The sequence below is a fragment of the Oryctolagus cuniculus genome, chromosome 2 (genome assembly GCF_964237555.1).
Source record: "Oryctolagus cuniculus chromosome 2, mOryCun1.1, whole genome shotgun sequence".
Classification (NCBI taxonomy): domain Eukaryota; kingdom Metazoa; phylum Chordata; class Mammalia; order Lagomorpha; family Leporidae; genus Oryctolagus; species Oryctolagus cuniculus.
In genome coordinates, this window is record NC_091433.1 from 2,997,340 (window position 1) to 3,020,775 (window position 23,436).

General features: G+C 69.1%; 1 protein-coding gene across 3 annotated transcripts in view; it reads right to left on the bottom strand.

The window, feature by feature from the left end:
- Nucleotides 1-23,436, bottom strand: part of SORCS2 (sortilin related VPS10 domain containing receptor 2) — a 212,613-nt gene that overhangs the window by 148,760 nt on the left and 40,417 nt on the right. The window contains exon 1 of one of the 3 annotated variants that reach the window (XM_070069547.1): nt 18,440-18,542. The exons of the other annotated variants lie outside the window; for them this stretch is intronic. The gene's annotated coding sequence lies outside the window, so the exon portion shown is untranslated. Of the gene's footprint in view, nt 1-18,439; nt 18,543-23,436 lie in introns of those variants that run through there. 3 annotated transcript variants of the gene reach the window in all.

Here is a 23,436-nt window from a genome sequence, read left to right on the forward strand (position 1 = left end):
CGGGGCAGCGGCGAAACCCCCCCCCCCCGAGGGGCGGGGGCGGAGCCACCCTTCTGCCTGCACCCCACTCCTTCCTGCTGGGATGCCCGCAGCTCCCCACAGGCGCCCTGGCGATGAGGACCACGCCCCGAGCACCCGCCCTGTGCACCCGCGGCTCACCGCGCCCGTCCACCTCCGTTCTCTCCCATTCCACTGATGCACAAACCGAGTCAGGGCCGAGGGCCACGCACACTGGAGGACGGGCTGAGGTGGGCGGGATCCCAGGGCGCAGGCCTCCCCCTCCCCAGGTCTGCCCAGCTGGCTCGGGGGCGGGGGCAGAGGCAGGGGCTGTGAATGGGGGAGTGTGCTGGGGGCCGGGGACCCTGCCCCTGTGCGGCTGAGCCCGGGGCAGGGAGAGGAGTTTCCGGTCCTTCAGGGCGGGCTCACTCCCTGATGGCGGCTGCGGGCACCCGCTGGGCTCGTGCTGGCCCCAAAGCCATTTCTCCACCTGTGGACGGGCTGTGGCAGCCGCCCCAGCAGTTGCCATGACACCATCTCCTAGGCCCTGGCCGCCCTCACCCTGGGCCCCGCCAGATACACAGGAAATAGGGCGGGGCACCAGCTGCACCAGTCTCCTGTGGGTCCACCCTGCCCCTAAGCCCATGCAGCCAAGCCAGCTCAGGCCACAGAGCTCCACGCTGACCCCTAGGGGCCCCCAGCCCAGACCCCGCCATGGACGACCCCCCACAGCAGGGCCCAGCCCCTCCCTGGAGCACACCCCTTCCCCACCGCTGCCCTCTCCTGGCCCTGGTGCCCACCGCCATCTCCCTCTGGGCCCGCAAGCAGGCATCGAGGCCCCTAACGGAAGGGAGGCAGGGGGAGACACCACCACAAAGGAGAAAAAGGGGCACATGGGACTCGGCCGCGAGGGGTCGCAGTGCCACGGGGAGGGCCAGGCCGGGGGTGCCCCGGGGCCAGGCGAGGCCAGCACGGGGTTCTCCCCTGGAGGGCCCGAGACACTGGCCAGCTCACACCATTCCAGACGCGCTGTGCCCCTGAACCACTACCTCCGTGCTGGCCTCTTGGACTGGACTCCCGCAGGCTGCAGGGGGCGGGGCCCTCCGCTGGGGGCGTGGCCAGCGCCAGAAGCTCCCCCACCCCAGCTTCCGGGGCCCCAGGAGCCGGAGGATCACCATCTGGGTGACCGAGCCGCTGCTGCTCGGAGGTCTACATGAGAACAGGACAGGGGCCGGCACCCACACGGGTGGCCACGCGCAGGGGACGGTGGCGGAGCCACGCGGCCACGGCGGCTTAGCCAGCAGAGGCCCCTCTAGAGGCCGGCACCGTTTCCACCAAGCCTGGGCAGCTGGCAGAGCTCCTGACTCCGCAGGCCGCCCGTGGGCAGCCAGCGGCACTTGCCCAGCAGCTGGGGACCGGGGGCGGGCACCGGGGGACAGCAGGAGAGGCCGCTGCATCTGACGGCCACCGCCTGCCCATCAATGGGGCCCTTCATGAGCCAGCGAGGGGGCGCCCCCGCCCCGCCCCGGAGACCAGCACTTCCTGTCCCGCGGAAGCCCGGCTGGCCCCAGGCCGGGGCGAGGCGCCTCCAGCCTCTGCTGCCCCAGGCTGGAGAGGGTGACACCAGGCTTTGGGGACAAGGCTGCCACCAGCGTGGATGCTGGCCCTGCTGGCCGCGGTGCCTGAGCTGGGAGGGTATGGGAGCCCCTGCAGGGACACACGGCGTGGGGGGAATCGCGGCGGGGTCACACACTGGCGGGGGTCCCAGCCCAGCCTCTGGGCCTCTCTCTCCTCCGGGGAGTGCGGAGGGGTTTTCTGGGTCAGAGCAGGGCAGGCTCCACACAGCAGGCGCCCGGGAGCCCCCGGCTCCTTTCCTGGCGCCGCAGTTTCTTGGTTAAACCCAAGGCGGAAGGGCCTAGACCCTGAGGCCGAGGCTCCCGCCCAGCTCTCGGCTCCGAGCTTGGGCAGCCGAGCTCCGCCCGGCCAGGAGCTGGGACCCTTGTGCTGGGGCAAACATGCACCCTGGGAGCCCCAGTCCGGGCCACTCAGTGCACCTGGACCACAGCTCGGGGCCAGCCCCACCCCGGGGAAGAGGCCACATCGCTCAAGGCCCGATTGGGTGCCCAGCTCCAGAGCCTCGTGCGCTGAGCCAGGAGCAGGGTGGACCTGGCCCCTCCCCACTGCACCCACTCCCACCTTGATGCTGTGTGAGCCGGGGGCTCGGTTGGGCCCAGCTCTGCTCCCCGCACAGGGCGGGCGGGCCCTGGAGAGCCTCAGGCCCCCGCACATCCTGACCAGGGCTGGGACACTCCCTGGTGTTCCTCTTCCACCTGTGCCTCCGTGTTGCCGACGGCAGAGGGCGGCAGGGCACCAGCTTCAGCCACGCCCCCTCCGCGGGAGGAAGCTGCAGTGAGGGGCTCCCGGGCCCACCCAGGACCGTGCAGCCCTCGGTGAAGACCTGGTCCAGACCCCCGGCTGCCCACGGGACGGCGCCCCCTCGCCTGGTGCCTCAGGAGCCTGGCCCTGCTTGGCCCGAGCTTCCGGCTCCCAGCATTCACCCTGGCATCTGGGCCAACCCCGGCCCGGAGGCCCCCTGACCACAGCCCCCCGGCACCTGCCTCTGAGCCTCAGCACATGCTGAGCCACCCTGGAACTCCCTTCCCTGCGTCCCCACCCACGGAATGCAGCGGACGCTCCGCAGACCCCTCCCCAGAAGCACTGCCCCCCACCCGGCAACCTCGGGGCACTGCTCCTCCTCCCAGCCCCCTCTGCCCGGCACAGACCTCACGGCGCTGTCACCACTCTGCCCGGGCCTGGACTCCGCTCCCTCCCCTCCATGCCCCGATAGGGCGTCCCAACCACAGGGCCTGGCACACAGTAGGTGCACAGCCTAGGAACCTCTGCGGCTGCCAGGGGACTTAGCACCCGCCCCAGCCAAGACAGGGACATCTGGAGTCTATCCGGGGCTCCGTGCACACCCCCAGCGATGGGGAGCTCACTGCCCCCAGCAAAGGCTGCCCTCATCCACGAAGCCAAAACTGAGACTCTCGGTCTGCGGGGCCAGGGCGCCTGGCAAGGGGCCCGAGGACCCTGCCGAGGGGCCAGGCCAGCTGTGCCCGCGTCCCCAGCTGTCCCTCCCTGCCACTCATCCATCCCTTGTTTCCTGGGGAGCCGTCACACACAGGCTCCTACAGGAGGAGGGCTACCCGCATCCTCTGACCTCCCCCTCAGCGTGGGGAGCTCACGTGGCACGGATGGGACCCGGAGCCCACGCCCGGCAGCAGGTGCAGGAGCCACACTTGCAGGGGTCTGGCCATGGCCTCTGCAAGGTCAACAATAGCACATCTCTTGGCCACCTCACAGCACGGCCCCCGGGCCATGTTCCACTCCGCCCAGGGTCCAGGGGCCCCCGGAAGGCTCTTTCGAGTCCAGTTTCCCTTTTCTCCCTGGCTGCCAGGACACTCCTCCTGTGGCTTTGCCGCTGTGCTGCCATGATGCGCCTTTGTGCTAAGTCTCGCCGTGGCGACTGTGGTGCACCAGAGACACGTGGTTTAACTGAAGCCGCCTGAGGCTCGGCGTGGAGCCAGGCAGCACCAGTCGGCGGGATCCGGCCTCACAGCCCAGCGCTGGCCACACGGTGCTACACGACTCGAGGCATCCCTAGCGTGGGCGCGTGTGTCGCTGTTTCACACCCTCATCTCCGTGAGCTCCAGAGGCCCCTCCTCTGCGCGCATCTCAACGCTCTTCCTGCACCAGAATAAACTGAATTCTATTTTTACACCAAGTTTTGAGGCAGCCTCGTGTTACAGAACGCAGGGGACGCAGAATGATGCGAATGTTGTACAAGAAAAAGGTGGGGGAGGGGAGCCCCGGCCTCGGCCTCCCCTGGGGGTGGGGGCTGGGAGGCCGGGAGGCCGGCTGCGGGCGCTCCGTGCCCTTGAAGTCCCGCCGTCTGCAGAGGGCACTGGGGCCTCCGCCTCCCTTGCAGACTCATTTGAAAACCAAAACAGGTCCTCTCCCATCGGAACCCGGAGCACAAACTCCCCAGAAAAAGTCTCTTGGCAAAGCCTTGCCGAACGGAGGGTGTGCAGAGTGGGGGAGGCTGTGCAGCGGGGGAGGCAGAGGGGCTGCCTCTTTGGGGAAGCCTGGACAGGGCTCTCTTCCCTGGGGTTCGACCAACACACTCGGCTCTGAGGCCCTGGGGGCCCCGCATCCCGCGACCAGGGCAGGACTGGGTGGAAGCAGACCTGGGCCCTCGCTGGAGCCCCTCCCAGCAGGGACGGCCACAGCACGGCCACCAGCGCCACAAGAACAAAGGCAGGGGCCGGTGGCAGTGAGGAACGGCCACACAGAGCTGGGTGCAGCCAGGCAGCGAGCGGAGCGGAGCGGCCACTTTGTCCAGAGGGTGCGGCCGCACACGTGGGAAAGCAGTGGCCGGCAGCCCCTGCCAGCCAGGTGGGAGACCCGGAGGAAGCGCCTGGCTCCCGCCTGGCCCAGCCCTGGCTGGCACAGCCATCGGGGAGTGAGCCAGTCATGGAGGTCTCTGTACCTCCGCCTTTCAAACAAAGCAAAACCAAACCCAGAAAGCAGCTGTCAGATCCAGTGTCTGGACACCACAGAGGCAACCAGACACAGGCGGCGGGGGGGAGGGGGGGGCAGGGAGGCACAGGCCTGCGGTGGACACACGGGCCCCGCCCGCGGCGGCCACGGTTGGCACAGGTCACGGGGACACTCAGGTGCATGGCCACCGGTGCTAGCAAGACGCGTATTCCCAAGAGGAGCCAGATTCCACCGAGGGTTCCATCCCGCGCTCTCAGAGAATGGTCCCGGGCAGCAAGTCCCACCCCTGCTCGGCTGCTGCCAGGCCCGGAGCCGGCACACACACAGCCTGGTGCACGATGAACAGGCCAGGTCCGACGCCAGCCACGCCTCTTCCCTCCGCGATGTCCAGCAGCTGCCCCAAGGTCACAGGATGGACGCAGTCACCACGGCCCGGGCCGACCCTCGTGGGCTCCCCATCCGGGGGGACTGTGGCTCAGGCGTCAGCAGGGGCCACTCGCACGGGTATCCTGCAGGGGGGAAGCAGCCGCGGAGAGGACACGCGTGCCCCATCCCACTTGGCACACTTAGCGCGGTGACAAGGCCCCCATCGGGGCTGCCGGGCCCTGCGGGGGAGGGGCAGACTGCAAAGGCACACGGGGGAGCCTGGGGGAGGGGCACGGGCTCCCTCCCAGCTGGACCGCGGCGCTGGTGATGCGGCCACATAAACCTGCCCAAGTCCTGACACACACGATTCCTCCAGGATGTAGTCGACCTCACTAAGCGTGGAGAAGGCGTGGCCATGCTGGGGGGAGGAGCTTGACCTGGCGCTTCCCCGAGGTGAGTCACCTGAGCCCGCGCAGATCTGCACGAGCACACGGGGGTCGCCCGGCACGTGTGACCACACGCGTGTGCCCTTGGGGAACGCTGGCTGCACCCGCCGAGGGCAGCCTGGGGCTGGCAGCCAAGCCTGTGGCCCCCCGCACAGTGTCCCAGCCCTACTGGGGGCCGGCCCCCCAATGGCCCCAACCAGGAAGACAGGGTCCAGGCGCCAGCACCTGGGAGTCCTGTGATCAGCGTGCAGCCCGTCCGTGGTCACGGCCACCACCGGCCCAGGACTCCCGCCCGGCACTCACGCCGGAGCCCACCGAGCATTTGTTGCACCCGTCTCTTGCCCACCGGCGCCCTCCCCAGAACTTCGGCTCGGCTAGGGCGTGGGACTGTGGTGAGCTGGCTGCGGTGCCCCCAAGACTGGCAGAGTCTGGCACCCAGGAAGTGCTGCAGCGAGGCCCCTCCCCCACCACCCCACCCCACACCTGCCCTGCGCGGATCCACTGGTTCTTTGCAACAACCGGAGGGCCTTTGTGTGGACACAAAGTTGCAGATACCTGAAGCCGAGCGGCCAGGCTGCAGGAACCCCCCAGTCATTTCCGGGGGCTGAGGCAGAGCAGCGCCGGGCAGCCCTGGGGGCTTCTGGCTCTGACCTTTCGTCTCCAGCAACAACACAGCTCTGCAGCGCAGCAAGCTCACACGCGCTCTCTCTCTCTCTCACTCTCGCTCACTCGAGCTCTCTCTCACGCACCCAAGACGCTCAGCCTGGGCGGGCGGGGCAGGCACAGGTGCACCCGAGCGCCTCCTCTCCACCTGCGAGCTGGCCCTCGCCCCGCCCCCCCCCGCCCCACCCTTGTCTCAAACCAGCTGAGGAGAGTGGGGCTTTCACCTGGGTGGTGGGCAGTTCTGAAGGTGGGAGAGACCTCCCGCACAGCCACGAGGCCCACGCCACGGGCTCCCACGTGCAGCACCTGAGCACCACAGCTGCTCCCTCAGCAGCTCACGAGGCGGGGCGGCAGGACCCCTGCCGGCAGAGCGTGGCTGCACGGAGCCATGTGCCACTGATGGGCATGGCGGCAGGATGCCCAAGGCCATCCAGGGCCTCTGTGCTCCCAGCCACCTGGGGGGGCAGGGCTGACCAGGCCTGCCCTGAGGGCCCTACGGCCTAGGACCCGGATATGCAGGTGGGGTGCGGGCAGGGCAGAGCCTGGGGCAGTGGGTGCCCACACTGGCTCCCTTGCCCACCGCTGGGTGGCCTGGAGCAGGTGACCTCCCCTCCCCTGGCCTCCATTTCCTGGGTGCAACACGGAGGGAGCATGGACTCTCCCTCGTGGGTGCTGTGGGCAGTCAATGCATTAACGCTCTCAGAAGAGAGGCCGGCGTGTGCTCAGGGCCTTGAACGACAGGTGCTCCCTGCAGGTCCCACCTGCAGCGGCCCGAAGCCCTGGCGAGGGAGCCGGGTGCAGGAGTCGGGGTGGGGGCTGCAGCGGCTCAGCAGGAAGTCCTGTCCCCACCCCGGCGGCTCCTCGGGGCCCTCTCCCGGGCGCGGGGACGGCGTGTAGATGAGGGCTGCACTTAACCCTCCTGCCCTCTTCCCAGGCGCCGTGCGGGTGCTCCAGGCATGAATCCCACAGGACCCCGAGCCCCTGGGCACTCACTCGGCACTTCCCGGGGGCTGCGGTTTGCTGAGTCAGCTGTGGGGGGCAGGCACCTGGCCCTGTGGCTCCTGAGGGCCCCTCCTCTCCTCCCTGCAGACAGCACCCCGGCACCCAGAAAGGACTCTGGGAAATCCACACACCCGTGGCCTCACGGCTGGTTTGGACCTGGGCCCCAAGTCCAACGCTCAGCCCTGGAACACGAGGGAAGGCCCTCCGGCCCGGGGAAGGGTGGACAAGCTGGCCGACGGGCACACGCCCGGCTCCTGCCGCTGCGCCCGGCACTGAGCACCACTCGTGTCACATGGAGACACTGCGGGCGGCACGGACACGCATGTGCGCGCACACAGCCTCCCTCGCGCTTGGCTGCTGTCCAGAGCCCCCCAGGCCGGTCTGCACTCGGTGGTCACTAGTTTCACCAGCACCACGCAGGCGCACGGCCCAGCCGGCCTCCCCTGTGTCCCCCAGAGCGCTGTCCACAGCACCGCGAGCGTGCCGTAGAAAGAGGAGCTGGCCGCCCTGCAGAGGCGCCGGGGGCTCCAGCCTCCAGAAGCTTCCTGGACGCGGGTGTCCCTTGCTTGTCACCCCTGACCTCCGGCTGCCTGCTCTGCAATGGGTTTGACCCTCAAAGCCTTGCGCCCTCAAGGCCACGGCCTCGGCTCAGCCCGGCGCTGAGCCACACACGGCCTGAGCCACGCCCAGGATCGGGCGCTGGCGGCTCCCGTCTTTCTCGTGTCTTCCTGGACGGCACCAGTGCCGGTCCGAGACCTCGTCACCCCAGCCCCCGCTCACATCGCACCCCCGGGTGGCCAGCGCGCGGGTTTCAGGAGACAGAAGGCTTCAGCCCACACCGAGGCCAGGCTGGGCGGGCAGGGGTGCCGTCACAGGCCAGGTAACAGGGCACTGCTGGAGGCCCGGGGACACAGCAAGGGCTGGGAAGACCCCGCGGGCAGGTGGGCGAGGTTCTGCCCGGCTCAGGGCACAGCGGGCTCCAGGAGGCGAGTGGCGGGGCTGGGGTCAGCACAGGTTCTGGGAGCCACAGCAGGGTTTTGAGCAGTGAGCGACCTCTCCAGACGGCTCCTGGGAAAAACAGCCTGTGGGCCAGGGGACAGGAGAGGCCATGAAGCCAGGAGTGGCCACGCCCAGCACAGATGGGGCCACAAAAGCTTCCAGAAAAGACACGGCGTCCTCCAGCCAGTGTGCCGGCCGCCTTGCCACACCCCGGTTTGGGCCAGGGTCCTTCCATCTGTCCCCCGCAGGGTTTGCTAACACCGGGGGCAGCCACAGGAGCGACGGGCGGCGGGGTCTGGGCCTCAGTCTCCCCTGCACCAGGAAAGCCCCCGCGGGGCCCCCCAGCCCAGGGGCGGGGCCTCCCCACATGGCCGGCTCAGGGCTGACCAGTGCCTGCGTGTGTTGCAAAGTCTCTCTAGCCTCAACCCGACAGCACGGGGTGCCGGTGAGGAACCAGACACACCGCACTGCGCCAGGATTAAATATGCGCGCCTCTCTTCTTATTTTCTAATTAATTAACTGTGGAGACACAGATGGAGCGCCCATCTGCTGGCTCCCTCCCCAAATGCCCACTAGGCCAGGGCTGGGCTGGCTGAAGCCAGAGGCCAGGAACTGAATCCAGGCCTCCCCCGTCGGCACTCCATCCTCCGAGCCATCACCATGGCTCCCGGGGCCCACATTAGCAGGAGACTGGACTCGCAGGGAGCCAAGGCACTCCGATACGATACGGGCCACGGGCAGGCGTCCTAACCAGGCCAAACCCCGCCCTACTGTGGCGCTCAGCAAGATGTGGCCAAGGGCACAGGAAAGGTGAGCGCAAGCGGGAAGAAAACATTTGCAAATCACGCATCCGACAGGCCCCCGGCCCGCAGGGCACACGACTCCGAGGACACGAGGACACGGCGGCAAAGCCAGCGCTCAGGCAGACAGACACGGGAGTTGGCAGAGCACGGGCTCCAGGCGCCGGCCCCCTCGGCCATCAGGGGGACGCAGGCCCAGGCCGCCGAGGAGGGGAGGCTGCCCCCTGACGGCCACGCCCGGCGACACTAAGCAGGATGCGCTAAGTCCGGCGATTAGATGGAGTCCTAACTCGCTGCGGCCGTCTCATCCGCGTCACTCGCCCGGGAGAAGGGTGGACACAGCCCCAGCGAGGGCGAGGCCCGGACCACAGGCTGCCCATGGCCAGAATGAGGATGGACAGCACACCAGCAGTGACCCTGTGACACCAGCAGTGACCCTGTGACAGCACGGATGACCCTGTGACAGCACAGATGGACAGCACACCAGCAGTGACCCTGTGACAGCACGGGTGACCCTGTGACACACGGTGACCCTGTGACAGCACGGATGACCCTGTGACACACGGTGACCCTGCGACAGCACGGATGGACAGCACACCAGCAGTAACCCTGTGACATCAGCAGTGACCCTGTGACAGCACGGATGGACAGCACACCAGCAGTGACCCTGTGACATCAGCAGTGACCCTGTGACAGCACGGGTGACCCTGTGACACCAGCAGTGACCCTGTGACAGCACAGTGACCCTGTGACACACGATGACCCTGTGACAGCACGGATGGACAGCACACCAGCAGTGACCCTGTGACAGCACGGGTGACCCTGTGACACCAGCAGTGACCCTGTGACAGCGCGGATGGAGGGCACTCGCCAGTGGTGACCCCTGCAGCCAGGTCCCAGCTGCCCCGACCAGGACACCAGCTGCAGGGGCGGCCTGGCCACTTCTGCACTTTTTGGGGGTGCACCTGGCCACCAGGAGGGTCCCAGCCCCTGGGGGCTTCCAGGTGCACCCCCAGTGCCGCCCACCAGGAAATGAGATGGGGGGTCAGAAGCCCTGAACTCCATTGCCAGCAGAGCCTGATGGGCTGGGCGCCTAGGCTGCCGCGTCTCTCACACACGGGCAGCACACACCTGCTGTCCAGGGGAGGCCAGGGCAGCATGGGGGCGGGGAGAGGAGAGGGAGGACGCCCCCGGGGCTCTGGAAAGTCTCCGTGGAGCAGACGTCCTCTTCCTGGGGACCGCCAGCCCCAGGACCGCTCCGGGGGAGGGGCCAAGCCAGGGGCACACCTGGGCGGGGCCGCACTGCCCCATGGGGTCTGAGGCAGGAAAGGAAGAGGACGCGCTGGGCCGGGTCAGGTCAGCAGGAAGGTGCCCACAGGGACGCAGCCCAGGCCAGCCCAGGGAGCCGGGGAGGGAGGCAGGGAACAGGGCTCCCAGAGGAAGGGTGGGGGGGTTCCACCGCCACAAGCCCAGCACCGGGCCTGGGTCCTGGGAAGCAGTGGGCCGCACACGGCTCTGAGCAGGGTCACGGCCTGCCTGCAGCCCGGCCTGCGGGTGTGGACGGCACCAAGAGCTCCTACAGGGGGCTCAGCCGGGTCGCAGCTGGCCTGGGACACGCACACGCACACACACGCACGCACATGCTCCCCTGTAGGCACACATACACACGCATCCTCACACTCACCTGTGTGCACACGCACACACAGGCTCACACACCCACATACACATTCCCCCGTGCATACACAGGCTTGTGCACATGCACATCCCCACACACACTCACCCGTGAGCACACACGCATGTGAACACCCCATGCACACACACTTCCATGCACACACACTTCCATGCATACACACCCATGAGTGCACACTCGCCCAGGTGCCCACTCGCACACACAGGCTCACACCCATGTGAACTCTCACCCCGTGCACACCCACATCCGTGCACACACACCCACGCACACACTCGCCCAGGGGCCCACTCGCACACACGCCCCGCAGCGCCTGCAGAAGCTCCAGCCCCGCCATCACAGTGCACGGGACAGCCGTCAGCACCAGCCTCAGCCACCCCCGGGATGGAAAGCCCAGAGCCTGCACAGCTCGGCCCCGGGGGGACCCACCGCCTGCACAGCTCGGCCCAGGGGGGACCCACTGCCTGCACAGCTCGGCCCAGGGGGGACCCACCGCCTGCACAGCTCGGCCCAGGGGGGACCCACCGCCTGCCTGGCGGCCGGGGCAGCGGAGCCCGGGTCTGACCGAGCTGGCCCCGCGGCCCCCTGGGAACTGCGAGTGGGCGGAAGCTGCACGCATCAGGCGAGGCGCTGTGCTCTCTTCCGGAGGAATCCGTCATGGAAGGAACTGCAGGCCTCCCGCAAGCGCAGGGGTCACGCCGGAACCTTCCGGAATCGCGTCCCGGAGCACAGCCCGCCTCCCCAGCACAGCGCTGCCTTTGTCTGTCTCAGAAAGTCGTCTGGGGAGGGGGGAGGTGCCGACGCCGCCTTCAGCGTTGCCTGCCCGACAGCTTAGACTACAGCTCAGCCCATCCCTTGCCTCAGTTTCCCCCCGAGGACTGATGTCTGGGAGCTGGCAGGCTCTCCCCGGCCCCAGGCACCGGCTGCCAGTGCGGGGCAGGCGGAGGCAGCGCCAGGCTCTCAGCTGCTCTGCCTGGACCGCAGCGGCCCCAGAGCCAACACAGCAGGGCCAGCTCTGCTCCTGTCCACCCCAGGAGCCCGGCCCCTGGCCTGCCCTGACCACTGCCGGTGCTCCCTGCTTTTTCGTCCACCACTGATGCTGCGGCTGCCCTGCTGGAGCCCACGGCCTGCCCCTTGCCCGGCAACACCAGCCAGGGCCAGGAGCCACTCCCAGATGGAGGGTGACCATGCAGAGCCCCACTGCCAGCACCCAGCACCTGCTGCCCTGTGCCTCAGGGCAACCCCAGGATGTGAGTCGTGGTGGGAGGGGCCTAAGCACACCCCGCCCCCAGCTCTGACTTCCCCGCCTCCAGCTGGTCTCCCAGTCTGCAGCCGCACCCCATCTGTCTCAGTCCCCAGAGCCACTCGTTCCTGCTGGGGGCTGCCTCGAGGGGTGAGGTCTGGGCACCCCACAGGCTCTGCACCCCTCTCTTCTACTGCCCACCAACTGCAGGCCCGAGGCCCTGACCCAGCCCCCCCCCACCATGGGAGCCACAGTCCACCAGCTGCAGGGGAGTGCAGCGGGGCGCTAGGCCCCCACCTGCTATAGGGAGTGGCTGCCAGAGGGCCCAGGGAGGGGACAGAGGGGACGGGGAGGGGCCAGGGAGGGCCCGGGGAGGGGCCGGGGAGGGGACAGAGAAGGCCCAGGGAGGGGACAGAGAGAGGCTGGGGGGGCTGGGGAGGGGCCGGGGGGAGCGGGGGAGGGGCCGGGGAAGGGTCAGGGAGGGGACAGAGAGAGGCTGGGGAGGGGCTGGGGAGGGGCTGGGGAGGGGCCGGGGAGGCTGGGGAGGGGCCGGGGAGGGGTTGGGGGGGGCTGGGCAGGGGCCAGGGAGGGGCTGGAGGGACTGGGGGGGGCCAGGGGGGACTGGGGAGGGGCCGGGGGGCCGGGGAGGGGCTGGGGATGGGCTAGGAGGGGCCGGGGGGGGCCAGAGAGAGGCTGGGGAGGGGCCGGGGAGGGGCTGGAAGGCCCGGGGAGGGGCCGGGGAGGGGCCGGGGGGCCGGCCTCCTGTGTGTGCAGTGCTGGCCAAGCAGCTCCTCCAGGACTGCATTCCAGCGGGGAACGTTCTCAGATTTAAAAAGAAAAAAATGAATAAATAAAGGGGAAACGTGGCAAGACAGGCCGGCCGGTTGGGCTGAGTCGGGAGTGAGTTGCGGACGCCAGCCTGGGCGGCATCGGCCCGGCCGGGGCCTCTCCGGATGGGAGGGGCAGCTGGGGCCACCATCTTGCACATCACAAGGCGTCCAGCAGCGCGTCCACCTGGCACACCCCCGGCCGCACGGTGCGCCTCTCCTGAAAGCAGGGCGTCCCTCTCCTGTGCAGCTGGGGTCCTGTCCTGGGGCCACCCCCCGACCCCTGGTCCCTGGCATACAGTGGGCTCGGGCGGCCGCCAGGCTGCCCACTGGGACTCCAGCCCTGCTCGCCTCCGAAGCCAGCTCATGGCCCGGCTCTGTGGGGGGACTCGGGTCTCCCGTGCTCCTGCAGCCCTGGAGCTGTGCCGTGCACACTGCCCCGTCCCACACACAGACCCGGGAAGAGAGGCCCGAGGCAGGCACCTCCCCAGCCCACGCCCAGCAAGGAGCCCCCTCAGCTGGCTGCTGTCCGCGGCCTCCCCGCCCCCACCCTCTGCACGGCCAGAAGCAAGCAAACAAGGTTGGGCTTTGCTCCCCGTCTCTCCAGCCCCGCATGGGGCTGTGCCTGGTGCACGGCGGCGCCGAGTGCATGTTGAGTGAATGAATGAATGAATAAATGATAGAAGGTCTCGGACTCCACACCTGCACGGCGAGGCTGAGGACAGCCGGGTCTCTCACGGCAGACGGAGGTGCCCCCTCCCGCCCCTGCTGTCCTCCTAGGAGCCCAGGGGACGCCACCGTCGCCCTTCGGCACGGCGAGCTCCCAGGCGGCTGGACAGAGCCAGCTGAGGTCGGCCCAGCACCCCACTGAGCCCACAAAGCATTGGCTGAGCCCATGACTCAGCAAGCAATGACTGAGCGCCTGCTGTATGCTGGCCCCGCTCACGCCCCCGAGACAGGCAGCCAGCTGCTGGGTGACACGGACACCCTCCCCCCAGCACCACCCAGCCCCGCTCCCCAGGGGCTGCGGACGACCGAGACCACCAGCGATGCCCAAGCCAACTCCTCCTTTACAGACCGCAGCGAACCTTGCAAGGTTAGATTTTTCAAAGCAACACAAAGGAGAGAGAGCAGGAGCGGCTAGAGCTCACACCTAAGACGAAGTCAAGTCACAGCTAACGTTATCGAAAGCTGGAAGGAGGAGCTGGCGCCACGGCGCAGTGGATCAGGCAGCGCCGGCATCCCACATGGGCGCCGGTTCAAGTCCCGGCTGCTCCTCTTCCGATCCAGCTCTCTGCTGTGGCCTGGGACAGCAGTGGAGGACGGCCCAAGTCCTTGGCCTCTGCACCTGCGTGGGAGACGTGGAAGAAGCTCCTGGCTCTGCCCACACCACGGCGTGGAAAAGGACACGGGCCCACATGCAGACGCACACGGACACTCATGGAAACGTGGCCACAGCTCCACGAAGCATGGCTCACGCCCCCTGGGAGGACGCCTCGAACGCATGGATGTGTCAGCCGCCCGGGCAGCACCGCTCCGAGCCTCGCCCACTCGCCCGCTCCTCACGCGGCGCAGTGCTCGTGTCGGCACCCGCCCTGTGCCCCCCCAGGAGGGCGGGAGCCTCGTCCTGATCACTGTGACAGCTTTGACCCACACAGAGGTGTGGGATGAAGGAACGGAACGAGGGCAGGGGCAGGAGACACGGTCCACCCAGGCCGGGCCACGGCGACAGAGACGGCAGGGGCTGACTGAGGTGCGACCCCACACTCGACCAGGGAAGCGGGGGGAGTCGCAGGCAGCCGGGCGCATGGAAACGCCACCTGGCAGAGCGTCAGCTGTGCAAAGGCCCCGGGGCCGGCTGAGCACTGCCAGGCCAAGTAGCTGATCCCACAGAACCCACAGAGGCCAGCGGCCAGACAGACCCCAACAGGGCTCCTCCCACAGGAGGGGCCCGGGGCCCTGTGCAGGCCAGGGCTGGACGCGGAACGAGCCCGGGGAAGGGAAGGGGAGGCCCCTCAGGTTCCGGGAGCACCAGGCGACCTCCGCTGCCCAGGGCTCGCTCCTATCCCGAGGTTCGTCCTGGGCACCCGTGTTCCCGCTGTCACTCACTGCTGCCCCGCCCAGCACAGCCACAGCTGCAGGCCCAGGTTTCTCTCTGCCTCCCTGGACAGTGGGTTCAGAGACCTCGCCCCTCCCCACTCCAGGCTCTGCTCAGACCCCAGGAGAGCCCTGAGCCCCATTTCCATGCAGAGTGCAGTCTGCTCCAGCCCTCCAGCCCCCACCTCCTGGGCCGCCTCCTCCAGGAAGCTCTCCAGGCATCCTCACTCCCCAAGCCCAGCTCAGCTCCGGCTTATCCCCTATCGGAGGCTGGGGTGACGTCTTTCCCACCCCTCGGTCCTCGGGCCAGGGGACAGCTGTCCTCTCTCTGATCCGGTTCTGCCAGGCTTCAGCTGCCCTCTCAGTCCCACGGGGAAAAACTGGTCTGATCAGGCCCCGACTCTGGAATTCCCAAGCTGCCGGGCTCGGAGCGCAGCTGGCGCCAGCCTACCGCCAGGTGCCGTGTGTGGGCCCTGGGGGACAGGTCAAGGTCAACTCCGGCCTCTGGCTCGTGCACCAGGCTGGACAGAGAGATGAAAGCCCTCAGAGCTGGGGGTGACGAGACGGGCCAGGCCCTGGCAGCAGGAGAGCCCCCCGGGCAGCCAGACGCCCACCCGGGCCCAGGGAGGAGCGGGACATCCGTCACCTTGTCTTCCAGTGTCGAGGCCCCGAGAGCCGGGCTGCTTCCCCAGAGCTCACAGGGGCCCAGGACCCCCCCACACACCGGGGCCGGGCTCGGCTTTCAAAGGAAGGGGAGCAGAGGAGTTATCGGGACTCGGCAGTGCCAGCAGCACGGGACGCGGGGACCCCATTCAATCCCGCTGCCCGCCTGCCCCCAACCCACTCCAAGCTGAGGGGGCTGGGCCCGCCCCTGCCCTTCCCTGCCCCCTGGGGCAGCGCCTGTGTGAGGCCTCCCGCGGGAGCCCCGCTAATCCGGCGATTTGCACAGTTCCCAGCTGGGCCACTTTTGATGGTCTCCTGCCAGGCCCGCCCCCCAGGAAGACGGACCGGGCCTGGAAGCCACATCCACGCCAGGCTCCATGGCAGCATCGGTGGCTGCCAGCATCCCAGGAACCAGGGGAGGCCCGGGGCCCCGCCCGCCGGCAGAGCCAGGGCCCGCACGGCCCAGGCTCGCCAGTGTTTGCTCCGGCGCTGGCTGCAGCTTGGTTAATAAGGACGTGGGCCCCACCCCCCGGGCCCACCCACCTCCTCCTCCAGGACACAGACAGCGTGACCGGAGCTGGGGCCGACGCGGACCCGCCAGCCCTCTCCCTGACCACAAGAATGAACGCCAGCGGCCGCCCCTGTGGCGCAGAGCCTCAGACCCCGGCCCAGCCCCCGCCTGGCTCGCCGAAGCCGTCAGACGCCCACAAACACCGGGCACCGTCCCCAGAGAAGTCCACGCTGTGGCCCTCAGCTTCCGGGTCCGAGGAAGACCCTGGAGGGACCAGGCTGGCCTCTGACCTCCTCTGCACGTGAGTGCATGGAACCCATCACACAAGCACAGTGGGGCCCCAGAGCAGCCCCTCCCCAGCCCGCTGCCAGGCTCCATCCCTCTGCCCCCACTCCCACGGCCTCCTCGGCCGGCCCTAGGCCTCCACGGGCCACCAGGGGGCAGCCACAGACGAGGTGGCTGTAACGTGGCCTGGATGGCAGAGGCCAGCCCCACAGACCCCCGGCCCTTGGAGACGTTCATGGCCACAGCAGGGACAGGGCTGGGGTCGGCACAGGGGGCTGGCGCTGCGCCGCTGGTACCTGGCCTCCAGGTGGCGCCTCCAAGTGACAGCCGGGTCCCGGTGGGCCGCCTTGGGAGTGGCCTGAGGGGGGTCTGGCCCTGCTCTAGGAGTCACAGGGGCCCTGTGGCTTCCACGGCGGCGTCTGAACCACAAGACCCTGCCCCCTGCCCTGTTGCCCCCGGCGGCCTCACCCGGCTGGGAGGGCGAGCCGGTAAGCCCGTGAACGGTACAACGAACACAAGGCTCCCTGCATACCATCGGAGAGAAAAGCAGCCGTGGAGCCCCCAGGGGAAACTGAGGCTCCATCCCGGGAAGGGGCTCACACGGCCACAGGGGGTGCCACGCTCGACCACGGGCACGCCCACCACACCCACAGGCACAGCAAGGTCCATGTGGACAGCACCCACCAGCGGACACAGGGCCCCCGACAGCCACCCCCGGGGCTGGGCGGGCAGCTGGTGCCTCCGCGGAGCTCATGGTAGGCGCTGCTCACCAGGCCACACGGCCCGTCCCTGTCTCCCCACCCCTCTGCCAAGGCAACGTGGCAGGCGGCCAGAGGCTCTTCATCCTAGGACAAAGCCGAGAAGCAAAGCACCCGGCCAGCCGCCCGGGTTCAGGTTGCCGCCTGCAGCGGCCCTGCCGGGAGTCTGGTTGTCCATGAAAATCAGGCCTCCGCCATGTTCCGGGGCTTCCGCAGGGCCCTGCTCACAATCGCCTCATTGTGTGGGCGGCCATGACTGGGCAGGAGGTGGGGAGGCGGGGGAGGGGCTGGGGTTGGAGGCAGGGAGGAAAGAGAAGGCGGGGGAGGGGAGAAGCGGGGGTGGGGTGGGGGACTGCGGGATGTGCTGAGGCGGGCACAGGCGGGGCCACGGACAGACAGGGCTGCCCCGCAGAGCCCCAGGGCCACCCCCACTTCTGAGTGCTCACTGTCAAGGCCACTCAGGAAGTCACGAGCCCAGCTCCCAGGAGTGGCATGGCCGGCCCTGGGCCAGCCGCAGTCCCCATCTCCGTCCTCCCCAGGCAGCTGGACCGGTCAGCAGCACATGAGGCGCCAGGCTCAGCCTGACCAGCGAGCGGCAGGCCCTCGGACACATCGCTCACCACCCAGGCCTCAGTTTCCCCTTTTGCAAGCCGGGGGTAGCTCCCAACACCCCTCACGGCACCCCTGGAAGATGAGCTGTGACAAGTACGTGCAAGGCGCCTGGGCCTGGCGGGCGCTCAGCCGGTCTCCCACAGGCTCCAGGGCCAGCACCTTCTCCCTGGGCTCACGGCTGACCCGGATACCGGGCACTCCCAGTGCCCACAGCCAGCAGCCCACAGAGGGCTCTCCGTCGGCGTCTCCAGGGACACCCACCCACTGCACACCCCAACACGGACGAATTGAGCAAGGGGCCTCCTGCAGGCGCCAAGGCAGAAAGACGGGGGCGGGGGCCAGCTGCTGGGCTCTGTACCCAAGCGTGGTCATGGCCATGTCCCTGGCCAATGCAGACGGGCCAGCCTGGCCCCTAGGGAGCCTGCCAGAGAGCAGCCATGTGCCCCCGGCTCACTCGAGAAGGCGGTGTAGATAGTGGCTCTAGCTTTTGGCAGGTGCACCTCCCAGGTGGACCCGTTCTGGGGTCTCCAGGCTGAGGGGCTGGGGAGACAAGGGGAGGGGCGGGCAACTGCCAAGCATTCAAAGCCCAGACTGCCCGCCACGCCGCAGCACCCCAGCTGGGCACCAGGGCTGTGAGTCCCGGCTACTCCACAGCTCCCTAAGGCACCCAGGAAAGCAGCAGATGGCCCACGTGCTTGGGCCCCCGCCCGGCCCAGCCCCAGCTGTTGTGAGCACTGGGGAGTGAACCAGCAGTTAGATGGACGATCTCTCCCTCTCTCCCTCCTTCCCTCCCCCTCCCTCCATCCCTCTCCCTCTCCCTCCCTCTCCCTCCCTCTCTCCCCCTCCCTCTCCCTGTCCCTGTCCCTCTCCCTCTCCCTCTCCCTCCCCCTCCCTCTCTAACTCTCTCTTCCAAATAAATGAACCTTGAAACAGCAGGGTCCAGGCGACAGAAACACACAGACTCTGGAAAGCACTCAGCCGGAACCAGGGCAGGGTTTGACTTTCTGGGCAGCAAACCTGAGCCAGGCCAGCCTAAGCTGACGACAGCTTCCTGGATGCCCCGCCCCCTTCCAAAGCCCTCACCTTGGCATTGGAGGCTGTCCACATCCAGCCCTAACCCCCTCTGGCCTCACCCTCCCTCCGCCCCTCCCCACCCGTCCCCAGCCTCCGGCATGAATGAATGTGTGGGTGAATGAATGAATGAGTTGCCAGGCAGTTCCGCCATCCGATGGACAGCCCACTCTGCTGCACGGCCAGGAGGGGACACAGCACCGGCTGCTAAGGCTCAAAGAAATGCGGGTGAGCAGTGGCGAGGCGGGCAGAGCCGGGTCCCCGGGGCAGCCACAGTCAGAAGCCAAGCCCTGATGGGCCAGGACCCCCGGAAGCGGAGCTGGCCTGTGAGGCAAAATAACCCAGCCCCTGCCACCCCGACAACGACACCACTGCCCCAGCCCCTGCCACCCCCACAAGGACGCCACCGCCCCAGCCCCTGCCACCCCCACAAGGACGCCACCGCCCAAGGCACCGGGGCAAAAGGTCCCCGCCAGCTCCCCCTGAGCCCTGTCCCGCCCACCTGCCTGCCCTGCTCACGTGGCAGGTTCCCACGAGGGAGGCTGGCATGGAGGCGGGGCAGCTGTGGGGCGGGGAGGTGGTTGCTCATCTCGCCCGCCTGCCTGGCCCAAGGCCCCAGACATCTGGACAGCACAGGCTCTGTGCTGTGGTCCCCACTGGGGCCTGGGCACAGCCGTGGGCGCCGCCCCCCCCCCGGGGGGGTCCCAGCAGGTGGAAGGGACCCGCCCTCCCTGGCAGCTGCGGTGTGAGGCCTGCCCTGTTGGGGGGCAGACACCGTGTGTGCTCTCCCACGCCGCACCCTCCTCCTGGAGGAGCGGGAGAGATGCTAACGCATGAGGCAGCTCCCATGTAGCTAACACAGGAGGCAGCTCCCGCGGCGCCCTAATGAAAAGCTTTCCATGAATTGCGATCTTGCACTCAGCCCCTCCTGGGGACGCCTTCATTAACCGCAGCCGCGCCTGGGGGTCTCTGCCTTGCGCTCGTCACACCGCGAGCCTGCCCCCGCCAGCTGCCCTGGACCGGCCCGGCACCGCCCACAGACACTGTCCAGGCAGGGCTGAGAGCCAGGCCCGGCCTGCCAGGGGCTGAAGACAGACACAGGACGTCAGAGATGGCGCTGCGTTCCGGGAAGGCTTCCTGGAGGAGGAACTCCAGGCCCGGCGGAAAGGACGCCGCGGCGAGCCTGGAGGACCCAGGAGCTCAACGCCTCCTCGCAAAAGCACCCGACCTCCGAGAACGCACCCCAGACGCCCCCACGGCCCTCGACGGGAGACGCCAACGCACATCCACACCTGCACGGCCCGAAGCGGCTCCCCTGCCCTTAGGGCCAAGCCCGGAAGCGGAGCCCACACAGGAGCCTGGGACTCAGGGCAGCATAGCACCTCTGCAACCCAGAGGGGAGACGGGAGGCCTTCCTGGAGGAGGGGACCCGGGCTGGGCAGCAGCTTACCTGGAGCAAGGATTCATGATGAGAGAGAGAGAGAGAGAGAGAGAGAGAGAGAGAGAGAGAGACAGGGAGAGGGAGAGGGGAGAGGGGAGAGGGGAGAGGGGAGAGGGAGGGAGGGAGAGAGAGGTCTTCCACTCCCTGCTCACTCCCCAAATGGCCGCAACAGCAGGGCCGGGCCAGGCCAGAGCCAGGAGCCGAGAAGTCAGTCCTGGTTGTCCACACACAGCAGGCCCTCGGGCCGTCCCCCGCGGCTTCCCCAGCACCTTGGCCAGGAGCTGGGTGGGAAGTGGCGTGGCCACGCGAGCCAGCACCCGGCGGCGGCTGTGCCACACAGGCCCCGACTCACAAACGCTCGGCTGAGGCCCGAGCCCACTGCAGCCGTGGCAGGTGAGGCCTCGGGACAGGCACAGGGCCACGGGGTCAGATCAGGCCCGGCCCGAGTGCACCACGGCCGGGAGGGAGGTCTCAGCTACGTGAGGACCCAGCCAGCAGGTGCCCCGGCGTCCGCCCCCCCGCGGGACCCCATCCAGCCTCCCCAGCTCGGAGCCCCCGGAGCCCCTGTGCCCACAGCCAGCAGGGGCTTCACAGGGAAGGGGGAGGGGCGAGGACAGGGCTCTCCTCACAGACCCCTGTGTGGCCGCACGAGGCTGCTGGCGTCTGCCGGCCTGGTCCCCGCAGGCACCTCGTGGTCAGCGGCCGAGCACCAGCGCTGGCTGCTTCCCAGGGCCCCTCCTGATCCGCTCACTCAGAGTGGCGGCTCCGAGCCTGGCCTCCCAGTGCCAGGCGGCAGGAACTGGTGTTCACACAGGCCCCAGGCGGCAAGGGCCGGGTCAGCCACGCCTGCAGCCCACGCCCATCCCGCGGTGGCCGGGAGGCCCGCAGAGCGCCGGCTGGCGTTCCTGTGATGGGCTGCATAGTAGGGACTCGGTGCTGGGATGGGCCGTCCCATCCAGCTCCCAGGCCAGCCCCTCCCAGGGGGCCTGCTGTGCGGGGGGGGGGGTCCACTCCAGGCTGTCCCGAGACGGCTCACCTGGGAGCCCCTCGAGGCGCTCCCCGAAGGCTCAGGTGCAGCGCCCCACAGCCAACCCTCCTGCCCACGCCCCTGCCCACGCACCTGCCCGGGCCTGCGGCCTCAGAGCCAGACCCTCCGGGGCCTCTGATAGGCTCGGTAGCCGAGCCCTTTCCACCCAGCGCCGCCTCTGCCTCCCACGGGGTCACTTTCCTCCTCATCTGGAACCTTCTCTTGCAGACAACACTGGGCGAGGTGACCACACCCCAAGGGGACCCCGAGCCCCACACGCAGGAGGCTGTGCCTCAGGGCAGCAAACAGCGAGGGCTTCCTGGAGGAGGTGGCTCCCGGGCGGGGCCACGGTCCCTGCAGGTGAGGACTCCCGCCAGGGCCCCCACGCCCCTCTGTGCTCCCTCCAGGCAGCACTTCCGCAGCCAGCACTCACCTCCCTGAGGCTCCCTGGGGACCCTCCGCACACGCCTGCCGTGGCTCCCACTGCCCAGGCCCACCCTGCCCCGGGCATCAGAGGCTCGGGGACCTGTGGTCGCCCACAAGGCATCGTGGAGACAGCGCCCCACCGACGGGCGCACCCCAGGTTCAAGTCCCAATGCTGTGTTAAACACCCTGCCCAGGCCCCTCCCCCCAACCACCCAGGCCAGGCCTGGGAGGGGCAGCCTGGGCCCCACCAGCCCTGCAGCCGCCCAAGCCCCAGGAAGCTGCTGCCCTCCGTCCTGAGGCCCGGAGGACCGCGGGTCTCGGGCGTCAGGTCGCATGGCCGGGTGCCCCTGCTGCACTCTCCTTCCTCCCAGCTGGGCGGGCGCCCTGGCCTGGCCCCCCGCCTCTCACGCAGGCTACTCCTGCTGCCCCACTCACAGGCAGCCAGGCCAGCTGCAAGGCCCCCACCCGCCTGCTCCCCTCCCCGTGGAGCCCTGGCGAGGCTGTGCCCACCCCACCCGGGAGGACGCCGTGGGACGGCAGGCGGGGTTGGGCAGTGAGGACAGTGAGGACAGCTGGCGACTGCAGGGTGCCATCGAGAAGCCCAGGGGGCAGTGACGGCCACCAGGGCGGCCACACCCACCGGGCAGGGGCATGAATGGGACGCAGCAGGACGGCGTCCGCGAGGCAGCTGGCTCTCGGCAGGGCACGGAGGACCGCGCCTGCCCGTGGCGGTGATGACCGGGGGCCCACGACGCGGCAGCCCCAGGCTGCCCGGCCCCGTGCCAGGCTCCTTGATCAGGGCAGCGCGGCACATCTGGGAAACTTGGCACCCATCAGGGAGGGCTCGTGCTGGCTCAGAGCCTGGCACGGAAGCCACGCCCCTGCCCCGGGTGCACGGAGGCCCGCTGCAGCCTAGAAGGGGACTTGACGCAGGTTCAGAATGTTCTGGAAGGTTCCGCCAAGCCCTTGGGCAGACCCCTGGGAGTGCAGCCCCCACACCTCCCCGGGCCCCCACCCACCCCCTTCCGCCAGCTGTCACGCAGCAGCGTGTTGGGAAGGCTGGGCGGTGGGCACAACACCGAACCCAGGCCGTGCCCGGAGCCGGCGGGGGGGGGGGCTGAGGCCGTGCCCAGAGCCGGCGGGGGGGGGGGCTGAGGCCGTGCCCGGAGGCGGGGCGGGGGGGGGCTGAGGCCGTGCAGGGGCCAGGGCGGGGGGGGGGGCTGAGGCCGTGCCCGGAGCCGGGGCGGTGGGGGGGGCGCTGAGGCCGTGCAGGGGCCGGGGCGGGGGCGGGGGGGGCTGAGGCCGTGCAGGGCCGGGTCCTGCTGCCGCCCGGATCACGCGCGCCAGGCCTTAGAGCTGCAGGGGCAGAAACATCGGCTGTCCTCAGCTGCAGGAGACCAGCGCAGCGCGAGCCGCGGGGCCCGGGTTCTAGAACCATCTGTGTGGTGTCCAAGGCTCGGCACTCTCAGGACCTGGAAAGTGAGTGCACCGGGAGAGGGGCCCCTCGGGGCCTTCTGGGTCACACGCTGTCCCTGCCTCCTGGGGCGCCAGCCTCGGGATGACCACGGGTCCAGCCCCGAGACGGCCACAGGCCCAGCCCCGAGACGACCACGGGTCCAGCCCCGAGACGACCATGGGTCCAGCCTCAAGACGGCCACGGGTCCAGCCCCGAGACGGCCACAGGCCCAGCCCCAAGACGACCATGGGTCCAGCCCCAAGACGACCCACAGGCCCAGCCCCGAGACGACCCATTGGTCCAGCCCCGAGACGACCACGGGTCCAGCCCCGAGACGGCCACGGGTCCAGATCCGAGACGACCCACGGGTCCAGCCCCGAGACGACCCACGGGTCCAGCCTCAAGACGACCACAGGTCCAGCCCCGAGACGACCACAGGTCCAGCCCCAAGATGACCCACGGGTCCAGCCTCAAGACGGCCACGGGTCCAGCCTCAAGA